The sequence below is a fragment of the Neopelma chrysocephalum genome, unplaced genomic scaffold (assembly GCF_003984885.1).
Source record: "Neopelma chrysocephalum unplaced genomic scaffold, ASM398488v2 Primary Assembly neopelma1_59, whole genome shotgun sequence".
Taxonomy (NCBI): domain Eukaryota; kingdom Metazoa; phylum Chordata; class Aves; order Passeriformes; family Pipridae; genus Neopelma; species Neopelma chrysocephalum.
Genome location: NW_020897714.1, coordinates 8,014,365 through 8,041,617, shown reverse-complemented (window position 1 = coordinate 8,041,617; position 27,253 = coordinate 8,014,365).

The window sequence follows — 27,253 nt, the reverse complement described above, 5'->3', positions numbered from 1 at the left end:
AAAACATTACTAAATTTAAGGTAAACAACATCCACTGTTCTTCCTTCATCTGCTAAATGTAGTTTTAGAAAATTTGTGAAAACTGTCTTACTGTAACTGTGTTGGTTTTTATCTGTGGAATTGTGCTTCAGTTCCAGTACACTTATTAGTTAAGTGCCAGTTTTGTAAAAATGATCACTGTCATTGGCAACACTGCATCCAGAATGTGTTTGAGAGAGATCCAAATATTTATATCTACAGATGGTACTTTGGTAGTTTCATTCTAGTTAAAGAACAAGATTTGGCAGTAGCGCAATACACAGTATGGATGAGACATCAAACTTTACAAAGTTTACTGCATATTCAGCAGCTTATTTTTGTCAGAAGTCTTCTAAATATGGTGTTAAAGAAGTCAGATTCACTATTTAACTTGTGCTCAAACCTCCCATGAAGTCAGTGAAACTTCTATGCAAACATCAGATACCAGAAGTTCGGCTTAAATAATTTTTTGTAGCAGCTACAAGAGAGTGAATTCAGGGTGTATACAGGAGTCCTGGCCAGTTGTTCTGTCTAGCTAATGGATTCATTGACTAATCTCCTGTTCCCTCCTCTCTCTCTATAGTGCCAGAAATAAAATCAGTGAAGAATGATAAGATACTCAGAGCATATGTATCACAAAGAAAAGCATAACAAAGGAAAATAATGTTAAAAATTATAATTTTGTCTTTAAGAGTAAGACTTTTCTCGAAAGGAAGGATTAAAAAATAGCTTAACTGAGCTGAACATGAATATTGTGAAAACCAGAGTATAAACAAAAGCTTATATTTTCTTATTATTTGGGGACTGGGGAGAAAACCAAACCCCGGTCATTTAATTTGCAAACTGCAGTAGAAAAAAAAATCTGATTGAAATAAATACAAAATCCAAGAGTAAACCCAAACCTTTAAGACTGTCAGAAGCCTGCTAGGAAAAACAGAAATACATAGTACAATTATAAAGGATACAATAACATTTATGCCTAGTATTTTGAAAGTATTTAAACCTATATGTCACTATTCCAGTAATTATGAAAATTTCAACCAGTTTCTTATGTTTTGGCACACCATGTGTAAGATTTTATTTCACCAAAGAAATTTCTAAAAAGTTTATGTATTTTTTACAGTTCTTAAACTGATAGATAGCAGATTGCAAAGAGTTCTCTGTGAATATTTTCAGCGTCTTTTATCAGTCTAAGTACAAAATAGATATGCTTAAAATAAATCTCTTTTTTTCCACTTTTCTACTTATTCAATTTCTCATTATCATTCTCAAGTTATTTTCATTACTTTTCCTAAGTATGTTAACGAGACTACTTAAATGAAATACCACATTGCTTTAAATGTTTATGAAAGTAGATTCACAAAACATATGAAGATAGGTATAAGAGACTAAATGTGAACACCCACATGAAAATATTCAGTTTAGTAAGCTGTACATTCATACGATGAATTGCATACAAATTCAGATTTTCATAACCTACTAGTATTAAATCCTATAATCAAACTAGAATATTCAGAGAATAGCTTTCTTTATTGTGGTAGATGAAAAATCTTCCAGTAAAAGGAAAACTGGTGAATCCAAATTTAAGACTTCTACAGTTCTGTTACGTGATCCATCACAACAGGACTCATTTAAAAGTATAAAATGGGAAGCAAAAAATGCAGCTTCACAAAGGACAAATATGAAGTCAATATATGTCCATTAAACAATTCTCTTTCTTTAGAACTGAAGGATATTTCAACTTTCTCCCATATTGCAAATATTGAAACACTTTCCAGGAACCCTGCTAAATTACATTGAGAAAATTTGTTTATATCCAGATGTCAACTGTATTTTTACATAACAGGAAAAAAGGAAGAAAAATTCAGTTATAAATGTTTCTTCCATCTAAACAACAAAAACCACTAAGCATAGAAAGAAGAAAGATAGTAAGAAAAAATGATGTGCCATAAAAGGATAGGTGTAAAGACTGCAGTCACAAAGAAATATTTCACTCCTAGAGGATGAGAAAAGTTACAATTTCTAGGATGATTACCAAGTTTTTACAGTGAAGAAAACATAAATTCCTGAAAAAGATAACATGAGTAAATGTAAGTAAATAATTCCATAGTAATGTTACATAAATGTTTTTCTTGCTTCATAATAGAAATCCTAAGTTTTACTATGAACATATTTTTGTCCTGACTATAAATTTCACACATTTTCTGAACTGGTCGCCAAAGCAAGAATGTTTTTTGTCTCCTTTGTAAATTGATTTCATCTTTATCTCTTTCATGTGCAAACCCTCTCTCCGTAGCATGAAAACACTTCTTTTTACAGTGTGGCAATTCATTTAGGACTCAATGACAGTCTTGTTGCTATGAACTACCTTTTTGTAGGATTGCACTCTGAAATAAAACAGATCTGGATTAAGTGAAAATACAGAAGTGTGCAAACAGGTCCTTGAGGTATTGTATCAACAGTGCAGAAAGCAGAACAGTCTTCCATGTTAGTTTTGGGGTCACATTTTCAGAAAGACTGAATGTTCTAAAAGGTTTTAGTTCACATTAGATGCTTATTTAAAAATATAAAAAATTCAAAAGAGTTTATCTTTCAAATCAAATATTTAATTTACTTTTGTATAGTCAAGTATCAAAAGAAACTCAAATCAAAGCATTAAATTTTAGGTTTAAGTAAAGCAAAGGTCAATAGAGAATATCTGGTAACAGTTTAACTTCTTTTAATACAGTAACAACATTAATCCATATGGCTATAATCAACAGTGGTGAAACATACTGAATACAAAGTGCCAAATTCTGTATTCAGGATAGGAAATTCAGGTGGTGTGTATTTATCTATTTATTTATGTCATATTGTAAAATTATATGGGTTTATTTTATTGATGGCAATTTCTCTTTGTTTATTGGATATTCTAATAACGTAAAGCAAGATAAACATAGAAGAATATTTGCATAGATTTAGCTTGGTTTAGGTGTTTATTTCGCAGATTTTCCCTATCTGTTTACTGTCACCTGAAGAAGCAAGACTGCATTTGCAATACTTAGAAACAGCTCACTGACATTCCACCGCTGTGTTTACTCTTTCTGTCAAACACTGTCCAGAAAAGAGATGTTTATGGTGTAGATTTTTCATGTAAGGAACCACCCTGTACAAGCAGGGGAAAAATGTCAGCAGAGAAATAAAGACATGGATCATTTGTAATTTAATTAATGTTACATTGGTTAAAAAAAACAGTGGGTAAAAAAAAAAAAAGTGAAAGCCACATTTTTAAATTAAGAAGAGCAGGTGTTATTAGTGTCATCACCAAAACCACAAATCCTAATACATCTGCAGAAATTACTCATTGTATTAGATACATCTATGCAGACAGCAGAAGTATTCTCACTATGCTTAATTTCAATATGGAAAAGAGTTTACTTTTTACCTACCTGAGTTTCCAGAATGTAAGCTAACAGAGAGTGAAACAGAGCTAAAATATTCATGACACATGGTACCACTCCAAACCAAAATTAATTAATTATCTTGATTTTCCCCATGAGGAAGGATAGATTAAATTATGAGTTTGTTCTTGTCATGAAGCTATGTTTCATAAGTAGCACCATTTTTGGCTTCCCCTAATCTTAAACAAGGAGCTTAGACGATCTAAATTTTAAAATTTTATGAAGATCTTGACCTGAAGGAGGCAATGAATTTCAGAAAATTCTGAAGTCACTGAGAGCTGAAAACCAGAAAGCCCTATCTTGAAAAGAAGAAAAATCTTTCTTCGTATGAGGAAAGCTTTTAAGCTTCTTCTGAGTAGGAGCTGGTGATCCCATTGGCATCTCCTTCTTGCAAATGTGAAATAAATGTGTTAGAGAGACAGTCTGTCAGCTTCTTCTGCAATCATAAGCTAATGAGAAGTACAGTAGCAGCCTAGTTGCTGAAGCAAGATCTCTTCCAAATTCAGGAGGTCCTAGAAACAAAGGCACCTTGCACAAACAACTGTTCCACCACATAGGGCTCAGATGGAGCTCCAGTGAGCAAGACCTTGCTCCAGTAAGCAGTAGGTAGGCTGGTGCTAAAGCAGATTAACTGCGGGATAACAGAGCTGGGCCACAGTTGGATGTACTTGAGCCCTAATCTGAAGGAAAATCTGGTCTCTAACTAACCAAAAATGTTACCATGTAGACATTAGACACTGTGGATGCTGCTCTACTACCAAACAAAATGAGCCCAGGACCATTCTTTCCCTTTTTTTCACTCCAAAACGAAGTGACCATATTTAACGTGTCCACTAGGAATGGTCCAGAACTATTCCCTGGCCCTCTCTATTTTACTAATATAGATAGATATACAGGTAAGTAATCATACATAAAATTAAATTACTTGAGTAATCTCTCAAGTATTTATAGACTGGTGACCAATCATTGCCTTGTGTCTGTCCACACTTGGGAAGATAGTATGTGTCAATGATGACCCTCAAAGGGCATCTTGGTTACAGTCAGTCTGGTTTAGGAAGTCAGGGGCTTTATTTGTACTTAACTTCTCAAAGAAGTTAAGTACAGCATTTTAGCATTTTATTTTTATTATTATTATTGTCATCATGATTTTAATTTGCATATATATAGCCAATGCTACAGCAAACTAAAGTGTTATGGAAGCAGTCCTGAAGATTATGTTGATATTAATAAGTTAAACAGTGTCAGAGAATGTTCCACCCTCTGAAACTTGATTGCCATCACTATTAAATTGCTAAAACAGCTTCTAAAATAGCTTTAGCCTGCGCCAGGCTTTGACTCAAAGAGTTCCCAGGCACAGGTCAAGGGTTAGTATGGGTCATGGACAGACTATTCCCAGCAAGCAGTTTCAGGGAAGAGACCTTCACAACATGGATGTTAGCCTGTCTGTGATGACTGATATCAGGGCCACATTACAGTCTCAGGCATACATAATTTGCTAATTAAAACACAGCTAAACTTGTCCCTCTACTTGGGAAGTTTCTGAGAGTGGTGAAATTCATGTGACTGCTTTATAATACAGTTTTACTTGTGAGTTTCAAATACAGAACATATTAACAGGAAATCAACTGTATTTCAAAAAAACATGAGCTATTTTGAGTCAGATTAAAGCTTTTGTGTTTCTTCAATCCCAGGGTTAATTCCATTCAGTATTTGGAAGTGGTGCATGTCATATGAAAATGAATCCTTGATCACCAAGACAGCTATGAATGATATTTTCCGTACATATCCCACAACCCCCATAAATCCCCTCAGGTTTGATCAACCCAGGAGAATGAATATTTAACTGAAAATAAGTCACACTGTTTCTAGAGCCTCTCATTCCTTTCATTTCTGTTATTTCCTAAAGAAAACCATTTATTTTTCTTCATATCAATCTGTGACTTCTGTCAGTTTAGATCAGTTATAGTCCTTTAGAGCATTTAGTAAAGAATTAAAAAATAACCCAAATACAGAAATTACTAGGCAGGAATAGACTAAAGTAGGATTAGGATAATTACAAGGGATAAAATTCCTTTCTCTGTCACTGTGATACATACATATCCATGCTGAGCTTCTGAAGACAATGAAGCCATTTGAAATTATACAGTTCAAGCCAGGAGTACAATATGGCTGGCAGTCCAATGCTGTGCAAATGCTACCATGGCAGACCCAAGCTGTGACATTTGAATCCTTGTCCATCCAATGAAAGAAAAATTTCATGCATAGTATAGGCCATGGTTCAGAGCAAACTGACAGCCCACCTTTGCTGTGAGCAAAGGTACTTAAGGAAATGACAAAAGTAATTAAATACGGCAATTATATTTCTTAAAAGGGATTTTGGAAGCTCCAGTACACAAAGAAGGTGGTGAAGATTTTCTAAATATGAGTTTGGTTTATTTGTCATAATTGTATCTTACGTTATGCATTAAAAAAAATAATCTGTTTCTATCTCATTTTTTATGCACAGAGAATGGTTATAAATCATCCTATTTGCCTTTTACTTGACTGTGTTTTGGTGTTGATTGTATTTTGGTGTTTATAATCTTGCTTAGCATTTCTGATAAATAGCCTAAGTAATTTCAAGAAAATACATGTACTTGTGCTTAGTTTTTAATAGGTATGTTATATCTCATTTTTTAAATATCAAACTAAACTAGAACTTAAAACATACCACTGAGAAAGTCAGATAAAACACTATATAAGATAGATGTATTACAAGCGTATTTTGCTATGTTTCTTTGTGGCCATTATTACTCCTAAACAATATACTTCAATGCCAGATATAGAGTTGGGGAGGGGAAAAAACCAAACCCAAAGACTTACACAATTTTTTTAATTAATAGAGTTTTAAGGTCATCAATTAATATATGCAACTAAATGTATCATTATATGAACTGACAGTGGAGATGTGAAATTGTTTTCAAAAGCAAATAGGTTGAACTAAGCTAGCTACTCAAATGCTAATCCAAGTTTGGCACTGACAATTATTTATGTCAAGTAACTTTGCTAAGCAAAGATAAGATTCAGATGTTTTTTCCACCTCTTACTATCCATTCCTCTGCCCTTGGTGCACTTAATTAGCAGTGAAGCTTAACCAGCCTCTGGTTCACATCTTGCGCAGGTTGATAGGTCTTCAGACTTACATTTACCAATAAGATTTCAGACCAGCAGAAGTTTAAAACAGAGTTTCATGATGACAATTTAATGGTCAAATAAGCAAAGAGTTAACTTACTTTTAACATCTAAACTTTCTGACCTTTCTTACTGGAACACAAAAATGAATTTGAGCATGGATTTTCTGATGTGTCGTTGTGCACATCTGGCAGTGTCTAAACCAGCTGCTTGGGTTTACATTATAACCCTTTCAAAATATTTTCCTTATCTTTTTTTATTTTGCATGTCTTTTGTGAGACAGGGAAGGTAAGCAAAGAGATTCGCCTTTTCTTACCTTTTTTTTCATTTAAGTCAACCTTCAAAGTCACATTATAGATCATCTGAGGAGAGGGAAATCTCATGCAAAGTTAAACATTCAACTTTGTCTTTTGCCAAGAGAAGGGCCTGAAGGTTGTCTTATTTTAATGAATGTGTTAGACCCGAAAGTTTTCACCGTATACCAGCTCTTGCCAACAGTAGGTCAAAGAATTAAATCATTGTATTCATGAGACAGAAATGTCATCCCTTCCTATTACACAGAGACTCTTCACCTTCTAGCCTTGTAAACACTTTATTTGACTCTTTTCCAAAAAAAGCACATTAGTTTCTTGACTTCATTTTAACATATGAAGGTAAAAGAGAAGTTTGCAATGTGGACAAAACTCTGTCACTATCAAAGAAGTTAGATTTTTACGGTAAAAAAGAGAGCATTTCATCTTTCAGATTGTAAACAAAGTCATTATCTTCATTTTTAGCTTTTAATAAGCTTCTTTCTTTATTTAGAAAAGTCTATAAATTTTAATGTTTTGTATTTAGACATTATACTTATAAATATAATATTAAATGTTTTTAATACATGCTGCTAAAACAGAAGGATTCTGCTTAATCCTTTCAGGACCTCAGAAGCAAAGAAGAAAAAAATCAAAATAGCAGTGATCAATATTTTCCATTTTGTGCCAATAAAAAAAAACCTACAGAAATAATGTTAAAGTAAACAGTTAAAGAGGTTTAAACTAAGTTCAAAGGAGGAAAGGGATAAAATTAGGCATATTAGTGATAACTCTTTGGGCAGTATGGTGATGGTTGAGGGACAACGTTTGAGGGACAATGTTCTATTGAGGTTTTTCACTCTGCCCCACTGTGTGCTGAGTACACTGGAGTGCATTTGAAATGTTTGTACAATAATGCACACAATACCAGGAATCAATAAGAGGAACTAAAAGCTTCAGCCATGAAATCATTGGAATAAGTGAGGCCTGAAGGGAAGAGTTCTTGGACTAGAGTGCTGATATGGAAGGTTATAGACCTTTGACATTGCCTGCCCCAGCATCCTTCTCTCTAAATTGGAGAGGGATGGATTCAGTGGACTGTTCAGAAGATAAGGAATTGGTTGGATGGTCACATCCAGAGGGTAGTAATCAATGGCTCAGAGTCCTGATGGGCATCAGTGACAAGTAGTGTCCCTCAGGGGTTCGTATGAGGACCAGTGTTATTTAATACCTTCATTAATGATACAGATGAAGAGATCAAGTGCACCCTCAGACAATTTGCAGATGACACCAAGCTGAGGGGTGTGGTTGACACACCTGAAGTATGGGATGTCATCCAGAAGGACCTGGACAAAGTTGAGAAGTGGGCCTATGGGAATCTCATGAGGTTTAACAAGACCAAGTGCAAGGTGCCGCACCTGGGTTAGGGAAACTCCCAGTTTCAATACAACCTGGGGGATGAACAGATGGAGAGCAGCCTTGCTGAGAGGACTTGGAGGTACTTCCAAATTTTGGGACCAAAGTTTGCCTCTAATAATTTCTTGTGGGTTTATTAAAGCTCGTGCCCGTTTCATAAAAGTAATACCAAAGACATAAGTCAAAAGTAACATGCATTACTACGTTCTGATCATCATGCTATTAACATTCCAGAAGATTACATCAGGTAACAATGTGTCTTCTTCATACTCAGATCCTTAATTTTTAAACGCATATTCCATCCTCTTTTACCTCCTTGACACATAAAATCTTTATTTAAGTTGTCTTCCTTTATTCACATCCTCACGCATCCCTGTTTTCTCTAGAATACACATACAGGAATATATAAGCACACAAGCAAACTGCATCCTGAACCCACTGGTTTTCCAAATTCTGTTGTATTTCCACACTTATATATACCGCCACACATCAGCAGTTTCTCCAGATTTACCATGAGCTCAATTTATTTTAATCAAAAGAAAGGAGAAGGAAATGGACGTGAATAGTAATACAAGTCTAACCACTTTACAAATACACTGACATGGAATTACTTATTCTATCTATGTCCATGATAACTTTCATTCAACATAACTTTTCTCAGTGAATAATAAAGGAATTAATAAATTTTTACTACTTTAAAAAGTATTGTCAGTAGATACAAAAGTTTATAAATAATTACATCCTTTAGTATTCAGTATACTTGTAGCAATCATGGTGAACTCCTTTGGCTTTAGTGAGAATGTAAAATAACATGTAATTCCATAATAATTTCCACATACTACAACATTGGTAGTTGTCCAGAATACTGCTTTTCTTCAGAGAAGGGAAAGGGAAAGGGAAAGGGAAAGGGAAAGGGAAAGGGAAAGGGAAAGGGAAAGGGAAAGGAAAGGGAAAAGGAAAGGGAAAGGGAAAGGGAAAGGGTCTATACTTCAAGATCCCTCCCAGGATAATGTCTGGTAGACATGTAAAAACTGAGCGAAAAGTAGTGACACGCTATGTGGAGCAGTTGGGGTTTTGAACTTATTTGATACCATCTTTGGACAGACAGTATTATGGGTAAGCTGGTAAATGAATCTGGAGTAATGCCTAGTACATTACATCATCAATCTGAACTGAAACAAAACAAAACAAGGAAAGGGAAAAAAGGCAACTCCAAAACAAAGATGAAAATGGAAAAAAAAAAGAAAAAACAGAAAAAAAACAGAAAAATAAATATGTGAGCTCTAATAAAAATGATGGAGTGGACATTTCTGTTTTGAAACAGAGGAAGCAAGGAAAACAGAAATATTCAGAAACTTCAGCAGGCAAAACCAGAAATATTTAAAGAAGAGGTGGGAGAAAAAAAACAAATACAAATTTGAAAACATATTCTTAGGTAAACAAAAGTATTAGATTATTTACTACAGAAAAGGCATAAAGGAGAAGAGATAAAGATCTATAATAACTTTCTCAAGAACAAAGAGTGTATAAAAATAAAATATGCTCTTTCCTTGTATTAGAAAATATTCTTTATTTGCTTAAAGAAGCCATTTTATTTCCTCATTTAATGTTATCTCATGGGTTTGAATGCAATCGTGTTTCAAGGCCCACTGAAATCAACAGTCTTTTCTAATCTTTAGATGTAAACTTCATTTCTTTCTACTTATAGTACATTTGTCTCATTTTTCTTTATTATAGATAGCATGACTACACTTATGAAAAAGGAAGCTTTGTGTCCATACATTTTTATCAACAGAGTATATAAATGTAGTGAGTACTAAAGACAGACAAATAGATATGCTAGACTATTTCAGGCTTCTAACCTTTCAGCTTAGCAACCCAGTATTTTCAATAGCGGTATACCCCCAAAAGAATTCTTTTTTTTTTTTTTTAATTTACATTGAAGAGAAGCATTAAATCCAACATAGAATTTACCTTTATGTTTACTGGGTTTTAAAATTACTTGGATACTTCAGCTTCTCAGTGAACTTGACTTATAGTTCATGATTTCTGTCCTTTTAAAATGCTCAGTACAAGTGATCCCATAGCAATTGTCATTAAATACCCAACATTTGCAGCCCAGAATAATTGAAACAATTCATAATTTGAAAATATTTTTTCTCATATTGCAAAAACTTTATCGCTAATAAAATTCATTTTATTAGTGATGTACAACACATCACTAATTTCAGCTGATATCAGTTTGTGTCCAAAAATCAATTTTCAAATCTGTTTTCAGATGCTTGTTGTGGTGTTTGATAAACAGATATGAATACAATGGAATACAAAGTTTCACAACATGCACATTATGAGCCAACATCTATAATTAGCAATAATTATGAGATAGTATTCCTACAGGACTCACTGAGTTTTGCTAGAGAAGTACAAAAGAGGAAAAACTGGTTTTTTGTGTTCTACAAGGTAAAAAAAAACCCCAACAACAAACCATAAAAAAACCCAACACAAACAAACAAACAGAATCCCACCAAAAATATCTGAAGGCAGAAGGGTGACTACAGTATATATTTAATAAAATAAGACAAAACTAAGATATTTGGTTTCCATGTGTATTAAAATATAGGTGGATTTCAGAAGTTCCAAATAATTAATTGAAAACATGAAGCACCATCTGTTTCTTATCCTTTATAAGCAGTAGAGGAAAGACATGTGCACTGTGTTACACATGGAAACAGTTTTTTCTGTAAGAATATTTTGCTTCTTCAGAATCTAGGCCACCCCAAAATCCATTGCTCCACAATGTCTGAGCAATACCAGTACAGCATACCAGTGTTTTAAAGGAACCTGCCTGACTATAAATTAGGGCTTCTTTCTAGTAATGTACCAGACAAAAAGAATATTCTTCTTCTGTTCCTTCGGTGCAAACTTTGAGTCCACACATGTTGGAATGAAAGAGATAACCCATTCACCCATCCTCAAAAGCAATTGGGCATGAAAGAATGGATAATATGAATCTTGGATTCAGCTCGCAGTTGCAGAGCCAATAGGAAGGAGATGGAGTGATGTTCATTTATTCATTGTATAATAAAGCAATAAATGGCTACCTATTTGGAGGCAACAGATGCAGGAGTTAAAAGGGGAGTGTATAGCATAGATGAACCCTAAGTACTCCAAATAATGTTATGTCTTTGGATGGTCCCTAAACTGATATTCCAGGATTTCTATATCATCATCTTTATGACGTTTTTATGCACACACTAACCTAGCCTTACAGACAGACTTAACAGAGAGACACTAGTATTTCATTCTTGTAATGAAGCAATTTAGCCCACAGTATTGCTCATTATTATATTTTGTATCACAAGATAGATGAGATGTTCTTTGGCAGTTTACAGCAAAATATCTAAATATACTCTCTCTGACTGTGATTTTTATTTTCTCTTTTCAAATTACTTTAATATTCTTCACTTTTGTCCCAAACTCAATAGCTATGGGGATTATTTCCATGTTTGCATTACAAAATGTAAATAAATTCCACCTTAAATTTTCATTTTCCTTTATATTCATTCCAGCACTGCTGTGTGGTTCATCAGCTCTCTGTTTTTTACATCTGCTGTTATTCATTTGACACTTAACCCTGAAACCTGTCTCACAAAGCTATTTTATTCTCACAGTATTGGAAAAAAATATAGCTGATTTATTTTTTATTATTAATTATTCATTTAACTTGATATTGATTTAGAATGCATTTTGAGTCCTGAATAAATATTTTATTTTCCACCTTTATGATGGGAAAAATATCTACTACTTTGACATTTGATTTTGACTGCAAGAAAAGAATAAAGGGTTACTGCTGCTATAATTTTCATTACAGTTTTGCCACTATTGCCTGCATAACTATATAACGCTACATATATTTCCAATCAGAATTTTTCTAATTTTTTGAAGAAAGAATGAAGACAAAAATCTTCAGATCCTTAAGTCTTTAAGAAAATACTGTATTATTTTCTCTGTACTTGAATATGGGGAGAGACTCCTTTAAACTTTCTATAAGGAGAAATATTACCAAGGATTCTACCTTAGAAGAGGATCTAACCATTCCAGACATGGTCTAACAAATAAATTCTGTCAATTCTTGCATGGAAAAAATGAAAGAATTATCCATGAAGTAGCAATTAAATTTGTGTTATTATAAACACAAAGCAATAATTAATACACATACTTTTTCAGGAATTTTTTGCATGCTGTCTGTTTTTGGTTTCACAGTCTTTTTTACTAAGTGTGTCTATTTCTAAAGGCTTTTTGATAAAACCAGACATATAGATAAATATTGCAAATATCCATTAAATCAATTCACTTTCAGATTTTTATAGCCTGAGCTTAGATATCAAGAAGTTTGTCACATTGTTACTAATTCACACCTCCAAGGTAACAATAGAGAAATACAGCGACAAATCTATTTTTGATTTTTCTAGTACAATTTTGATAAATTAAGAAAATAGCTGACTAAAATCTACAATCTATTTTTTTAAACAAAGGCCCAAAGAAGAATTATGAAGACATTATCAACTTATTTTTATCACATGTTGATTGCGTTTTACCAGAAAAACTTGTGAAGGTGCAGTTCATTTGAATTCTCAGATTCTTTGGTAGGTAGGCATCGTCATAAGGCTCTAGAGACACAGTCATTCCGGACGCCACCTACTGCCCATGCAAAACTTAAAGAACTAACTTAAAGTTAGTAATTATTTTTCTCTTAGTATCTACATGAAGTTTCCAAGGGAAATAGAAGAAAGCAAAGAATATAAAAGGAAGAAATCCACCCTAAATTTTAATTTTTCTTTAGATTCATTCCATGTTCAAAAATGTAAATGTATTTAACTGCAGCAGAGTAGCTCACTCTGTGTATTGAATGCACAACCTCTCACGAGAGGCAGTAGACATTTTAGAGGTTCGTGTTCTGGTGAGGTCTGTTTTAAATATTTAGTATTTTGCTCATCCGAGTCTATTCAGTTCTTTAAGAATTTTATACTTCACAATTTTTATGGTGAACTTGCCTCCGGCTGCCGCAAGAGAGGAGCTCCGAAGAAAAGATACAAGGACTCCCTGAAGCAACAACTCAGCCTCGGGCATATTGATCACCATAACTGGTCCACTCTGGCCTCTAATCGGGAGGCCTGGAGACAGACCATTTATAACGCTGCTGATGCTTTTGAGAAGGCACGCAGGATCACTCTTGAGGAGAAAAGACAACGCAGAAAGAATCGAACCTTGCAGAATATACCATCTAAGGAGTCTTTCTGCTGTGTCTTTTGCAACCGGACGTGTCTATCTCGTATTGGCCTTTTTAGCCACCAACGCGCTTGCATGAAAAATGGGTAGAGCCCTTCCCAAATCTTCGTTCGCGAAGCCTAGCCATGATGATGACTTCACAATTTACAGCATTTCTACTTTACTTTTTTCCACTTAGGTCTACTTAGGAGGCTCAGGCATTCCTATGATGTTGTGATTCTTTATTGTCCAACACAAAGCCTAGCTCCCAGATTCAGATATTTCCTGTTTATTCCCATTTGTTCTACTTTTATTCCCATTCTAAGTCCAACTTTATCTCCATTTGTATTTTTCAACCTCTGCAAAGTGACTAAAGAGCATAAAATTTGATCCGTAGCTAACTCACAGAACCTTTCTTTTTTATTTCTGAGTTCAATGGCATGAGCAAAAAACATTTTGCAAAACCATTTTAAGGGAAACTCATTTGTCTTGGAAGTAAATAAATCACTTCTCTTTGTCAGCTGTCAGATAAGATATTATAATCTAAGTCTTTAGCTGTATTTAGTGAGTGTACTTAGAAGACTAACTATTTCTATGGGAAAGTAATCCTGAGTAGGAAATTACATTTTACCAGCAGATAGTTAAATCATCTGGAATCCTCACTGACAATCTTCAGAGCAGGGCCCTCTCATCTGAAAAACGACATCTAACTGAATGCAATAACTCTTCTACTATTTTAGTCTCAAATACAATAATTAGGACTGTGAAGGTGTTTTGCATTCTCAAATTATTCAGATGATTTTAAAACAGTACCCCAAAGTTTTCATTTAACTTTTCAAAACTGCATACTGCTTTGTGGGCATCACCTTTATTTATTTATTCATTTTTAATTATTTATTTTTATTTTTTATTTTTAATGAAGAAATAGTTCCAAGGAAGGTATTCTGAAATCAGATGCTTGTTTTGGCCAGAGAAAGAGACAGGAAAGTAAAATTGTAAAGTAAAATTGTTACTGATATTTTTATGGACTATGTCATCTGCAATGTCCCTATGTATATTTTCATGTATACCTATGGACACTGAAGTAAATCTAAAGTCTGTGCATATGTTTTATCATTATGTACTATATAAAAAGGGAAAAATTTATCTGAGCACATAAGATGAATGACATCTCCCACATAAAAGTCTCAGAGAAAATGCTGGCAATTATCTATATAACAATCTTTCTTTTTTTTCCCCGCTACAAAGGAAGCCCCATGTCACCCAACCATCTCATTCCTTTTAACCCAATTTCATTGTAGGAAATCAACTCCGTTTTTGCAATACACCTGAAAGAGTGGGCCATTTAGTGATTTGCTAGAAAAAGTTAATGAAAGTTTCTTCAGTTCATAAGATAATATTTTTATGATTTCATTGAAGTTACCTCATAAATATAATGATAAACAGGAGGGCTTACTGTTTTTCTAGTGGGAATAACTTTTAAAAAAAGTATAATTTCCCTTGTGGCTTTGCTGTGCCACATGTTTTCTTTTTATGAATATTTTTAGCAGGCTAAAAAATTGACTGGATATCTTTTACTCACAGACAGCTAAGATATGCTATTACTACACAGCTTTTCAGAGTTCTTTACAGTACAGTAAGCATGGTGTTAATTTTGAATGGTAGCATTACTTATTTTACCACTGTCTGTCAGGACGAGATTGGGGTTTCTTTCCACCTCCTTGCAAAGAAACAAGGGCTTAAAGCAAAATCCAGATATTTATGTTAAAATATTTAAGAGCAATTAGTAAGCCCAAGTAGAGGAAGGAATTGGCAGAAGTAGCTAAGGCTTTTTTTCAGATCATATATTTATTTGGATCATATATTTAGTCTTTTTAGAATTCTCATATGAAGATCTACTACCTCACAATTTTAATCCAGTTTTGTTCAAATGTATACTAATAACACCTTCTTGCAAACTGTTTGTATGCATTGTATTTATTCATTAATAGAATGACTGTTAATGATACTGTCAGACAACTATTAACATCAAAACTCAAGTATTTGCCTTCTGGTCAAGTAGCCTCTGAAATCTATGATCCACTGCAATCTTATTCTGGATAGAAGCATATGGTGCACTATCATTAACATATATCTACAGATATATTGTAGATGTATACAGCAATAGAGAAATATATTTTAATGCCGTATGAACTGAAAATGAAATGTCACCACCTCACAACCAAAGAAGCTTTTACAATATACTATTCTTTGACAAGTTTGAATTTTTCAATTCAAGTAGGTACAGAAACCAAGTGTTGGAATAGCTGAATTTCCCCATGGAACAGTAATTTTGATTTTTGCTCAGCTACACTTAATGTTACCTCAGTAACCTTCCTTTCTGTCTGTTGCACTGGTTTGGCTACATTACCAATGGGAAAGCATCCTCATTTATGAGGTGGGAAAGCAACCTCTGCAGAGCTATTACACTATAATGGTGTGAAGAGAGTAGGCTGAGCCTTGATATTAATTCTTTCCCCAAGAATGTAACTGCATTAACACTGTGGCACCTGGCCATATAATTGCATGAAGTATATGTATCAATTTTTTCTAGCTAAAGGTGATGGCAGAAGGTAGACTGTGGCTGAGTTACATTCTGCACCTGAGGCACTGCATAAAACAAAAAATCGTATGCTGTTTGCTCTTTCTATGTGCCATTGGCAAAGTATTTCTACAAAGTCACAGTTTTGTTATTAGCTGTAGCCACTGTAAAGACTGTGGTCTAGCAGTATATCAACTGAATCATTGTTTGGCTAGGATAACAGTGTCATTAATGTCAATAAAATTATCATTGTACCCTAGGACAGAAAATAAATTTTCTTTTTGAAATGTGATCTCTCTGCAGAGAAAATCAAATTCAAATCATCTGCATTTCCAGAAAAATTCAGATCTACTGTATTTCTGTGTATAAATTTTAGTAATAAATTTTTGTTCCTTAGAAAGTCTATAGATATTATTTATTATTTATTGTCTCTAAAAATAATTTTAAGAAAAATTAAATTATTCTCAAAATATTTGCTTCAGCATTCACTGGCCTGGTGTCTGCAAAGTAATGCAAGCCAATACATTTGTATTGCACATTTCTGTATCATATCATTTAACATCTCTCATGTTCAAGATGAAAATTAGAAGGAAATAGTTTTTTGATACTCACCGTATGTTGCCTTTAAGGGGAAATCTAAGACATCAGGTCATAAACATAAGGGTGTTTTCTTCTCTGTGAAATTCCATTGGCGTTAGCAGGACTGTCCCAGAACAGTTCTGCTGTTCAGATTATGGATTCTGTATTGAAGCCCCAACATGCCTCTTTATTACCTGTATGACTATGTGTGTAGTATTAAAATATAATTAGCTAAGACAACACATTTCTAACCAAATTCAACTTTAAAAAGTTTTATATTCACAAAAACCTTTTTCTTATCCATCCAGTTAATTGTGTTTTAAAATTTTTTGTTAACCTGTGAATGGATCAAAATTAATCTTCTCTTATTATCTTGCTAACTAACTGAAGAGGCACATATACCAACTATGGTTAGGTACAGCCACATGTAAGCTCATAAAACAGTCATCATTCCTCTTTCCCTGCTTCCTAAAAGAAAGGCGAGTGTCATAGCAAACAGCATACCATTTAATGAGAACCAAAAAGCTGAACTTCTACCTGTTGTGTCTAACTGCTGATGCCTGCTCGGCTGGTGCTAAGAAAAAATTCAGGAACCGTTAATTAGGGTGAGATAAGGAAAGAGTTTAATCGTGCCAAGGCAATTGATGGTATACGACGCGCGTGCCTGTGCCTGAGATGTTACATTTTTATAACGATATCTGGCCAATCCCAAGTGTGTCCGCCCCGTAACTTTTGCTCTGGTCCACCCCCTGGCCCACCCCTTAGAAATTGGGTCTGGGGTGCATTTTGGGACCGTCTCTTCATCATCCTTCATCATCTTCGGAGTACAGAGAGCAGGGTCACCCAGTTCTTTGACTGTGTCCTGCGGTTTAGGCCAAGATACAAGCGTTCCCCAAACAAGACAGGCTTGCCTTGACAAGAGACTAAACATCTTCTACTTGGATACAGGGTTTGGGTTGATATGGGGAGTATGGAATGGAGTAAGAGGGTTAAGGAATGTATAAACTAAGGGGTGCTACGGGGAAGAGGGAGAAAGGGTTGCTTCTAAAATCTACTTCTATTACCTATAAAACTTATAAGGTAGAAAAAAAAACCATTAGGGGCTTAAGGCATCACTGCAGAAGTAAGAGTTAACGACAGTAATCTTTCCACCACGATTCAGTGTTTTCAAGTACTTCAGGTTCATTTGTATTTCAGATAATCTATGGCATGGTAATACTATACAAAAATAAGAACAATTAGGTCTTTTAGGAGATGATATAAAAAAGAACAATGGAAAGAATTTGTACCACGGATTATTGTATTTATAAAAAAGGAGTCTCATGGATTGGCAATAGCGTAACAAAAGATTGAACTCAGTCAACAGTAACTATTACTAAATGTCTGCCAAATTAATTTCAATCTATATGATCAAAGCAGATTTTTGTCTGTAACTTATTTATGGTTTAATGTCTTCCTATATATTAACTTAAAGGGTTACAAATGGAGCTTGTCGACTTTCACAGTTAGGGTACACAGCTCTAGGAAGAACATTTACTCAGAAAAATACAGTAAGTTCAACATTCTCCTCTTGGCTGCCTAATTATTTGTCTCATTGGCACATCTATGTAAATGATTTCTAGGAACAGATTGATTAACTTTACGTTGATCTCAACAGTCTCATCATCCATTGAGATTGAGAGCCAATGGCAAATAAGGGTAATGTAAACGTACTGAAGAATGTTTTGAAATTTCAGAGACAGGTAAAAACTATATTTTGTTGAAAATAGATATAGAGACTGCGCCTGCACAGTAAGAAGAGAATCCAACTACTTACTGAAAACAAAAAGGAAATAAAAAGAAAAAAAAGACATTTGGAGTGCTCAATATATCAAGTTAAGCATTACATATGGCTTTACAGGTTCAGTGCCCAGAAGATGAATGAGCAGAAACACATGCCAGAGATTAGCCAAATAATCCAGCCTACCTAGAGAAAGAAAAGTGACTGCATTGATCTTGCACATAATGGGACTGATGATACTGTCTGTTCTCACTAATGAAAGCAGAATCAGCTGCTACTATACTGTTCTCATTAGAGGCAATAGCTTCACAAAATTTCAATTTATGTTTTGAAATAAAAGTTGAATAGAAGTAAGCAAATTTTAGTCTTGTGAAATTTTAGACTTCTATATGTCAGTTAAGAAAAGTACTTATGTGCCATGTGTCTCTGAGATGCGTGCAACAGTAGCCTCAGTTAATTTTTGTTTTTTTTAGAAAAGAATCTGATTTGATCTCCTGATGCACCTCATTGAAAAAGATTTTCCCTTTTATGTGGAGTTCCAGTTCACCTTATGAGCAAGTGTGGCAAGTATGTGCATCTATTTGCTACAGAAAAAATATTTATTTCGGCAAACAGATTTGCCTTTTAAGGTTCCTACTCTTATACCCTTTTGCAGTCTCATGGCATGGCGTATCATACGTGCCATATCATTTATCCCAATTTATCTCTTGTTAAGCATAGGTATTTTTCTTTTATTTCAAAACTAACTTGGACTTTCTCACATAAATTACTGATAGTGCATTACTGTCATATGTGTACAATTCTTCTCACTCAGTAGTTGTTAGAATTTGGCCTAGTAATTTAGTAAACAAAGAGAAATATTTTCTGTACAGTTTGATGCATCTGATCTATTTTAAGGCAGATAGGTGATAGGAATCAGCCCCTAGAAGTGCAAACCTGACTATCTTAAAAGTAGGTACTTAGACTTTAGACAGTTCAGTCAAGCACGCTAAAGTTTTCCCATGACGCTTATTCAACCCACCATATTTGGATTAAATCTAAGACTAGGAAAGAGTTAACTACACACAAGAACTCTACTATTTTGAAAGAACCAGGCCATTATCTATAATCTGCATAAGAATTCATTTTTATAACATGTAATTTAATGATTTTATGGTCAGTTTTTTAGCTGTCTCTCTCACCGAAGTATTTCCTTTTGTACTTTTCCTATGAAAAGAACAATTTAAAATTGTTTATCATTCACAAATATTCACATATGTTAATGAACCATCAAATGCAGAAAGAATATCAGGTTGTTAACTGCTGTATAAATTCTATGGAGACTGCCAAGACATTGACAACCATTAATATGAAAGAAAGGAAAGTTAAAATAATCACAGTCATATAATAGGAATAAAAGAAAGAAAGAAACTCACAACAGCTGTTAATCAGACACAGACAAAAACTGAAATACCCATGTGCAAGAACAAGAGAAATTTGTTGGTGTGAAAAATTGGAATTAGTTTCTTCCTGTGTGTTTTTCTAAAGAGAACTCCACCATAAAGCCTTTCTCCTTCTGAAAGAAAGTTTTTCTGTGTAGATAACCTGGTAATGTAGAATGATGCACATTTATGCCAGATATAGACAAACACTAGCTTGAAGATAACTGAGAAATGATCCCCTTCATCTCCATGGAGTGTTAAATGTGAGGCCTAATTAGCTGAATCTCCTCACCATTTTACTGTTGATCACTGTCCTTTAAATATAGAGCTAAATCTATTCATTTTGATTAAATGGCATTGTTAAGCTTAGAGCCAGGGGAGCTACTGAATCCATAAAACCAAAAAGCATTCAGGGTGCAGAAAATTTTGTTATCATCTTGACTTTTGAATATCCTTCTTTTTTCCTTTGAACTTCAATTTTTTACTTAGTAGATGGTTATTAGTCTTCGGGGTTTTTTTGTTGTTGTTTGTTTGTTTTTTTCCAGGGTGAGACATTAATTCATTAAAGAAACTGTATCAAACTAAGAAGTACTTACTTAGTAAATAATGTCAAAGGTTTTTCAGGCACCCAGTCCATGAGCATACTGAGGTTTAAAGTGGTGGTGGCTCTCCACTACTACATTTTTCAATATATTTACCACAGTTAAGACATGTCTAGTATATGGTTTGGGGTTTGGTTTTGTTTTGTATTTTTCAAAATGCTACCTATCTAATCAGCATGGAAAGAAAACTATGGGGTAAAAATGAAAGGCACACTCAGAATGCTATTGAGAATAAAAAAAAAACAAGGCAAGCCGAAGTTTAAATCCAGAGGCAACAAACTACATATGTTCACCACATGAGCAGGAGACATGATTAAAGTGGGTGTGAAATCTATTCTGTATCCTTAATATAGACTTCATACACTTCCTTTGAGCATCTGCTAACATTTTAAATTTTGAAGTGGAAATTTTAGAAATACTGACCACGTGGCAGCAATATCTTAAAAGCTGTGAAGATGAATTAATAGGGAGATGGAAGTTGGAGTAACAAGAGATCTGAGGCATCTATGTGTTCATTACTTTCATGGGGAGGAGGTGTCTGGATCAAAAAATAAAAAAGTAGCCTTCAAAACAACCTTAATTCAGTATGATTATGATGATTATGGCAAGGGATAAGGAGCATGGTGCCTTAAAGACAGAAAGCCAGGATGGGGAAAAATAAAACTGTAGCTCTGTGTGGGACCATGCCAGTCAGTCTGTCTGTCTAAGAGGCAGCCAAAAAAAATGCTACATCCATGAACATGTATCCTTTTGGACATGTTCTACTTCAACTCTAAATAGCACCTTTGATAGCCAGTGGTTAAAGATATTCTGCTCTTGAAGTCTAGATATAAACCTGTCACCATCAGTCCAAAATGTTTGCTACAGTTTTCCTTGATATAAAATAGGGATAATAATACGGATCTAAATCAGAAATCTTGGAAATGTATTAACAGATTAAAAATTAAACTTTTTATGTATGAGATTTCAGTTAGTAGGAAATGTATCAGTTAAATAGTTAGTTGAACTGTAAGTCTGAACATACCTTATTTGAGCATACTTAGAAATAATTAACACATTCCAAGCCTCATTTATGGTTGTGTAAATTTGATTCAATATATAACATTACTAAGCACCAGAGCATAATGTGGTTATATATATTGTGGGTAAAAGAAAAGGAAATATTTTTTGAAAGAGAGTTTGGAGAGCTGAATTAATATGCAAGTGGTAAAACTTCTAGTATTCAAAACCTACCTTATGGAAAATAAGAACTACCAAGCAAGGACAGCTTTGACTTGAGATCCTCATGACTTTAGTGATGCAGCTGTCTTCAACATTACCATGAATGTGTTTCCTACCATAATAAGAATGTTTTAAGAGAATAGCAAATCAAAACATTTTTAAGTTATATTTTCTTATGAGGAAGTCACTGAATATTTTCAATCATAGTGCAACTCTTCCTTAATAACATTGTCTCTGGTTTCACATAACTAGAAGTCTGATGCTGATGAAATCAATTACAAAAGGCAACACTGTAGTAAAGCTGTTTTCAGACATGCCTCCCTTGTTTGCATTTAATTTGCATAATAACCTTTCAATTGAGGTAATAGTCTACTGATATTTAATCAGTGATTGTCCACTTTGCTTTGAATGAAACTAACCCCAGCTCCTAACTGCTCTCATTGCTACCCATCTTCTTAAAACAATATTGTTGTCTTTACTGTATTGGGTTTCCTGGCTAGCAGTTTATTCAGATTTACTAGTCCTTTCCCAGAGATGTGTCATTGCTAAGCTTTCTTTTTGAGATGAAAAGGGAGTGGGAGTGGGGGTAGTCAGACAATCATCATTACCCCTTCCTTAATACAGAACTTTTTTTCTACTCTGAAAACAACTGCATTCACAATTAGCTAGAGTTAGCCCTATGGCTTCACTCCAGCAGAGTTACATGACTTGATAAAGTTGTATTAATATTATCAAAACCATATCAGCTGTTCTGTCGCACAGATCATTCAGTTGCACAGTCATTCTGTTGCACAGTCTGTATTACAAGTCAGCTGAGAAACAGTATACCAAAAATTCTTCAAGGATCTTTAAAAGTTATGTTTACATTGTGTTCCTTGAAGCTACAGCTAAAGCATGAGAACAGTAAAATATTTTGTTTAACAACAAAACGGCATGATATCTCAGAAAATTATTGAGGTTCAATGACAATATTCTGCATGTTGAAACACTCAAACATGGTTGGCTGTTGAGAGAGATTCTGTTGAACTGAGGAGATAGAATAGGAACCCTGAACTCCAGGGATTCAATTTTAAGCATTTGTTTAGTCAAGATAGAAAAAAGGAAAGCTAAGATGATTTAAATAATTATCTAGTATAGGATCTTAGCAGTAAATTTTTGGCAATCACATAGCAGCAGGCATTTTAAAGGGGTTTTAATAGAACAGTTGAATTTTTTATCACATCAGTTTTACTGTGGTAACTAATATGCTGCATCTATCTCAGGGAAGCATTTTGCTTATTAAGACTATCTTTTAGTAGTTTTCAGATTTCTCTGGAGTCATGAAAAAGAAAAGAAAATATTGGAGGGGAACAGACAAGCCTTCTTAGCAAACAGGCAGCTGTGAACTGCTATAGGCAACATCCATGCTGAAGGCATTCATTTAATGAGATTTTGACTGCAGTAGAAATCTCTCTGTGGTTCAACATGTACTATGTTCCAAACAACCTTATTTCAGAGTAAGAGCTTATGTCTCACGCAATATGTTCAGTTACTGCTTGGAAAGGATACAGAAGATACTAGCAGACATAAACTTTACAGTCTTTGTCAGAAAGAAAAAAATAGATATTTCTAATCAAATTGCAGGCCTTAGAAGTAAATAGACTAAAATGTTTACAAAATATGCAGAAGAGCAGGATTTCAATCCCTAAGCAGTCACATGAAGAGTTTAGATGATGAGAATACTGATTTTAATGTGTTGCTTAAAAACAGTGATAATACAGATATTGTAACTACTTCTTACAAAGTTATTTATATATATGGGCTTATAATGCAGCATGTCCTCAGCTTCTGGACCTCATGTCTTCCATGAATTCTGTCCATTCACTTCACAATTTTTGAGGGTAGAGTTCTCAATTCTCTCTTAAATGGTGATTGTTAACAGGATTAAACATCAAAAGGAGTTGCTCTTTTTTTTTTCTTTCCAATAAATTTAGATTGACTACAGGCAAGTTGCAGATGAGATCAAACACATAATTTAAAATACATGCTTTTTAAATCCTAAAATACATACCTGAGAATGCCAAATATTTGTGTATTTTCCGAATCTAACGTCATAATCATTTCCAGTATTCCTTCATGACCTGAGCTGAAGTCATGAAAGAATTAACACTTTACCTCTAGGTTTTCCACTTAATTCCACATGTTTATCTTTCACAGTATTTTCAAATATATTTTGAATCTATCCAGGAGTACATTACATATGGCAAAGACGTACGTATGGCAAAGACAAAGCACTCTCTTCTTGGTGTGCTCACTGATGTCTTATTAGTGCTAATGGAGGTTCAGTGTATGCACCTCACTCAGAGAACCTCACTGCTGTAAACAATTGAACAGAATCATGAAGAAACAACTGAGGTCATTTTGCCTACTTTGAGGAAACTTTAGATGATAGCTCATTTAATAGCTGTTTTACCCTCTCTTCTTGAATCTAATGTTAGAGCTGGACAATCAGATTTATGGACTGGTTATGTTTCATGATGTTTGAATTCTGGAATCATGCCTTTGTGCCATTGGCAACTAGCATTAACAACACATCCAAAGATATAAAGGGATCTTTGCGAATTCCCATGTCTATTCTGTTCCCTGAAAAACACTTCATCTGCACCAGACACCTTCAGTATCTGGACTATTATCCTCAGAAAAAAAAAGAAAAGGAAAAAAAAGTGCTATATTATATACAAAGATAATAAAAAAAGTAATATATATCTTAAGATTTATAGAAGGAACACCAGATGTGCACTGAATCATTTTAGGATCTTCGTGATATTGCGAAGTACTCCTTTCAACCAGTATACTAACAACCTTCATACAAAATCTGCATAGAAGTCTTACAGACTGCAAAATATGCAAAAAACATGATATTGTTGTGATTCGCATGGTTTTCTATAAGAAAAGTGGAATATGTTTCCAGAGGAAATATTTAACAGTCATGGTTTATTCAAAGCTCATATCACAATAAGTTGTTAGAATACTTTAAATGTTATTCTACTTTACAGACCAAAATGGCAAACTGAGGAGTTCTACCTTTATTAAAGTACACTGATTGAGACTTCTAACAAGTTTGGTTTAGGAGAGACATTAATTCTAAGTGCCAATTCTAATCACTAGCCTGTGGATACCTGAAAATACCTTCTAACCATCTGAAAGCCAAATGATGTTTTCAGTTTCACCTGTTTGGTCTCCTCTTCTTCACTTTATGCCCTCAATATTACATAGGTAAATCTCTGTAAATTGGAGCTGGAACACTGTATCCCTGATATAAATGTCAGTATTTACATTTTACAAGAAGTCCTATCTGCATACTCCCAAATTATACCTCAGCTGTACACAAATATTTAATTGCCTTGTGCTTTGCTATTCAACCAAATAAGGAAAGCTAAATAAAGCATTTTCATGAACACATTTCTCATACATTAGTAGGCAACTAATTTCCATACAGTCACAGAGATTTACAGTGGTTTAACTAGACCAACACACTTGATTGAAATGGAACAAGAAGTCTCTACATGACTAAAATACTGTGTCTAAGATCTCCTCCACAATAGTAATATATTCCCATTTCAATGTGTTATACAAGAGAACTTTTATTTGTCTACTTATTTCATGTCCGCAACTGTGGAAACACATTTACCCTCTCTGAAGTTGGGAAATACTGTGATGGCCATTTTGGAAATGGAGAGACACATTGAGAGCTATGTCCCTTAAAGGGATTTTGGCATGCTGCCACCATAGAGGAACTCAAAGCTCCAACTAAGCTTTCTATGCCATGCCTGGAGGAAATTATCCCTTCGAGAAGAGGATTCATAGCAGTCAGCATGATGAACCAGGAATATACTTAAATTGGAGAATAGGAAATTACGCAGAGAGCACATCATTTGACTCTCATATCTCTTTTTGACATTGACATATCACCTCTGTAGACTGCAACAGAGTGTAGAAATACATGATCTAGCTCTGTACTGAAAGTAGCTCAGCACAAAAAATAAACCTGCACTTAGGCCTGTCTGATGATGATACACTGCTTAATCTGAATAATTTATGTCTTTCTTAACTTTACATTAGGGTATATATTTTAGGCCGGAATTTGAAGTCCTGGAACCTATCCCCTGAAGTAAAAACCTAAGCTGTTTCCCTGGGAGAAGTGATCTTCCCTTTTCTTTTAAAGCATGGTCAGTGTTAAGGCTGTGTTTCATTAGAGTGCTTAAACTCAGGGCCTTCCCTCAGAACTAGAACATTCAATCTGAATTTTCTATCTTCCAGATATACGCCCTAACCCTAAGTTTAGAGGGCAAGCATTCTGCATTCAAATACAGAAACAACCCTAGAAAAGGCAACTGGAAAACAGGACTCTCATTTCCATTGGAGAGCTGTGGTCACTAGTGTAATAAATCTGTAATTTTTGCTTCACAGTGGCATCTTGTTAATATGCTGGGTAGAGTTTTCAGGCTTCATTACTAAACCGCATCCTTTCCAACATCTGGTGATGTGTTCTTTCTATACTGCACGGATGTAGAGAGAGAAGCTGGATTTTAGTGTTTTGCAGCCAAGGAGCTTGAAGGAAAATCCTGGCATATATTCCTCCTCCCTCCCTCTAGATTTGCAGTAAAGTATTTGAGGTAAAAAGAAAAACATGAAAATTTCTCACATACATAGAAAAAATTGTTTTATAGCAGCTACCTGTACCCAACCATCTATATATTTATGATAAAAAATATACATACACACACATATATACGTGTATAAATATAGGTGTGTTCAAATACTTTTGTATGATAACTATATAATATGTTCAGCATTCTTCTGTGTTCACATTAAACTGAAGCCTGGCTTTCAAGAACATGTGCCATGAAGTAAATATTTGCTCCCTTTTAACAGCCAGTACACACTTACTCATCAACCACAGCAATACAAGAAGTGCAGTTGGAAATAACTTTTTTTGCATCTTTCAGGAAGGCACTGAAGTCTTACTTACAGGCTTAAGAAAAACTGCTATTTATAGAATGCATTCTTCACAATTCCTAAAAGTTTCATGAACTGTTGGGATGAATGCATGTCTTTCAGACCTGGAGGTGTTATGTATTTACATATGTTTATATATGTGCATTTGTTGCTGAAAATATTTGTGTACTTCAGCTTTTTATAATACATCTATATTTTGTTCCTGATTTTGACTGATTCTTTAAAAATTGCACTAGTTAATAGATATAATTTTATGTATATGCAAGTACACATCAAAACATTCAGGGATGACTGCACTTCCTTTTCTTATTCCAATGGTTACAGCTTTGAAGTTCCTTTGTAAGATAGATACAATCCATTCTATTGCCTACAAACATAGGAATGAAAGCAATAAAGTCAATGACGATTTACAAAAAATAAATATCTGTTATCTAACATATTACAGCATATATTATGAATTTGTTATTC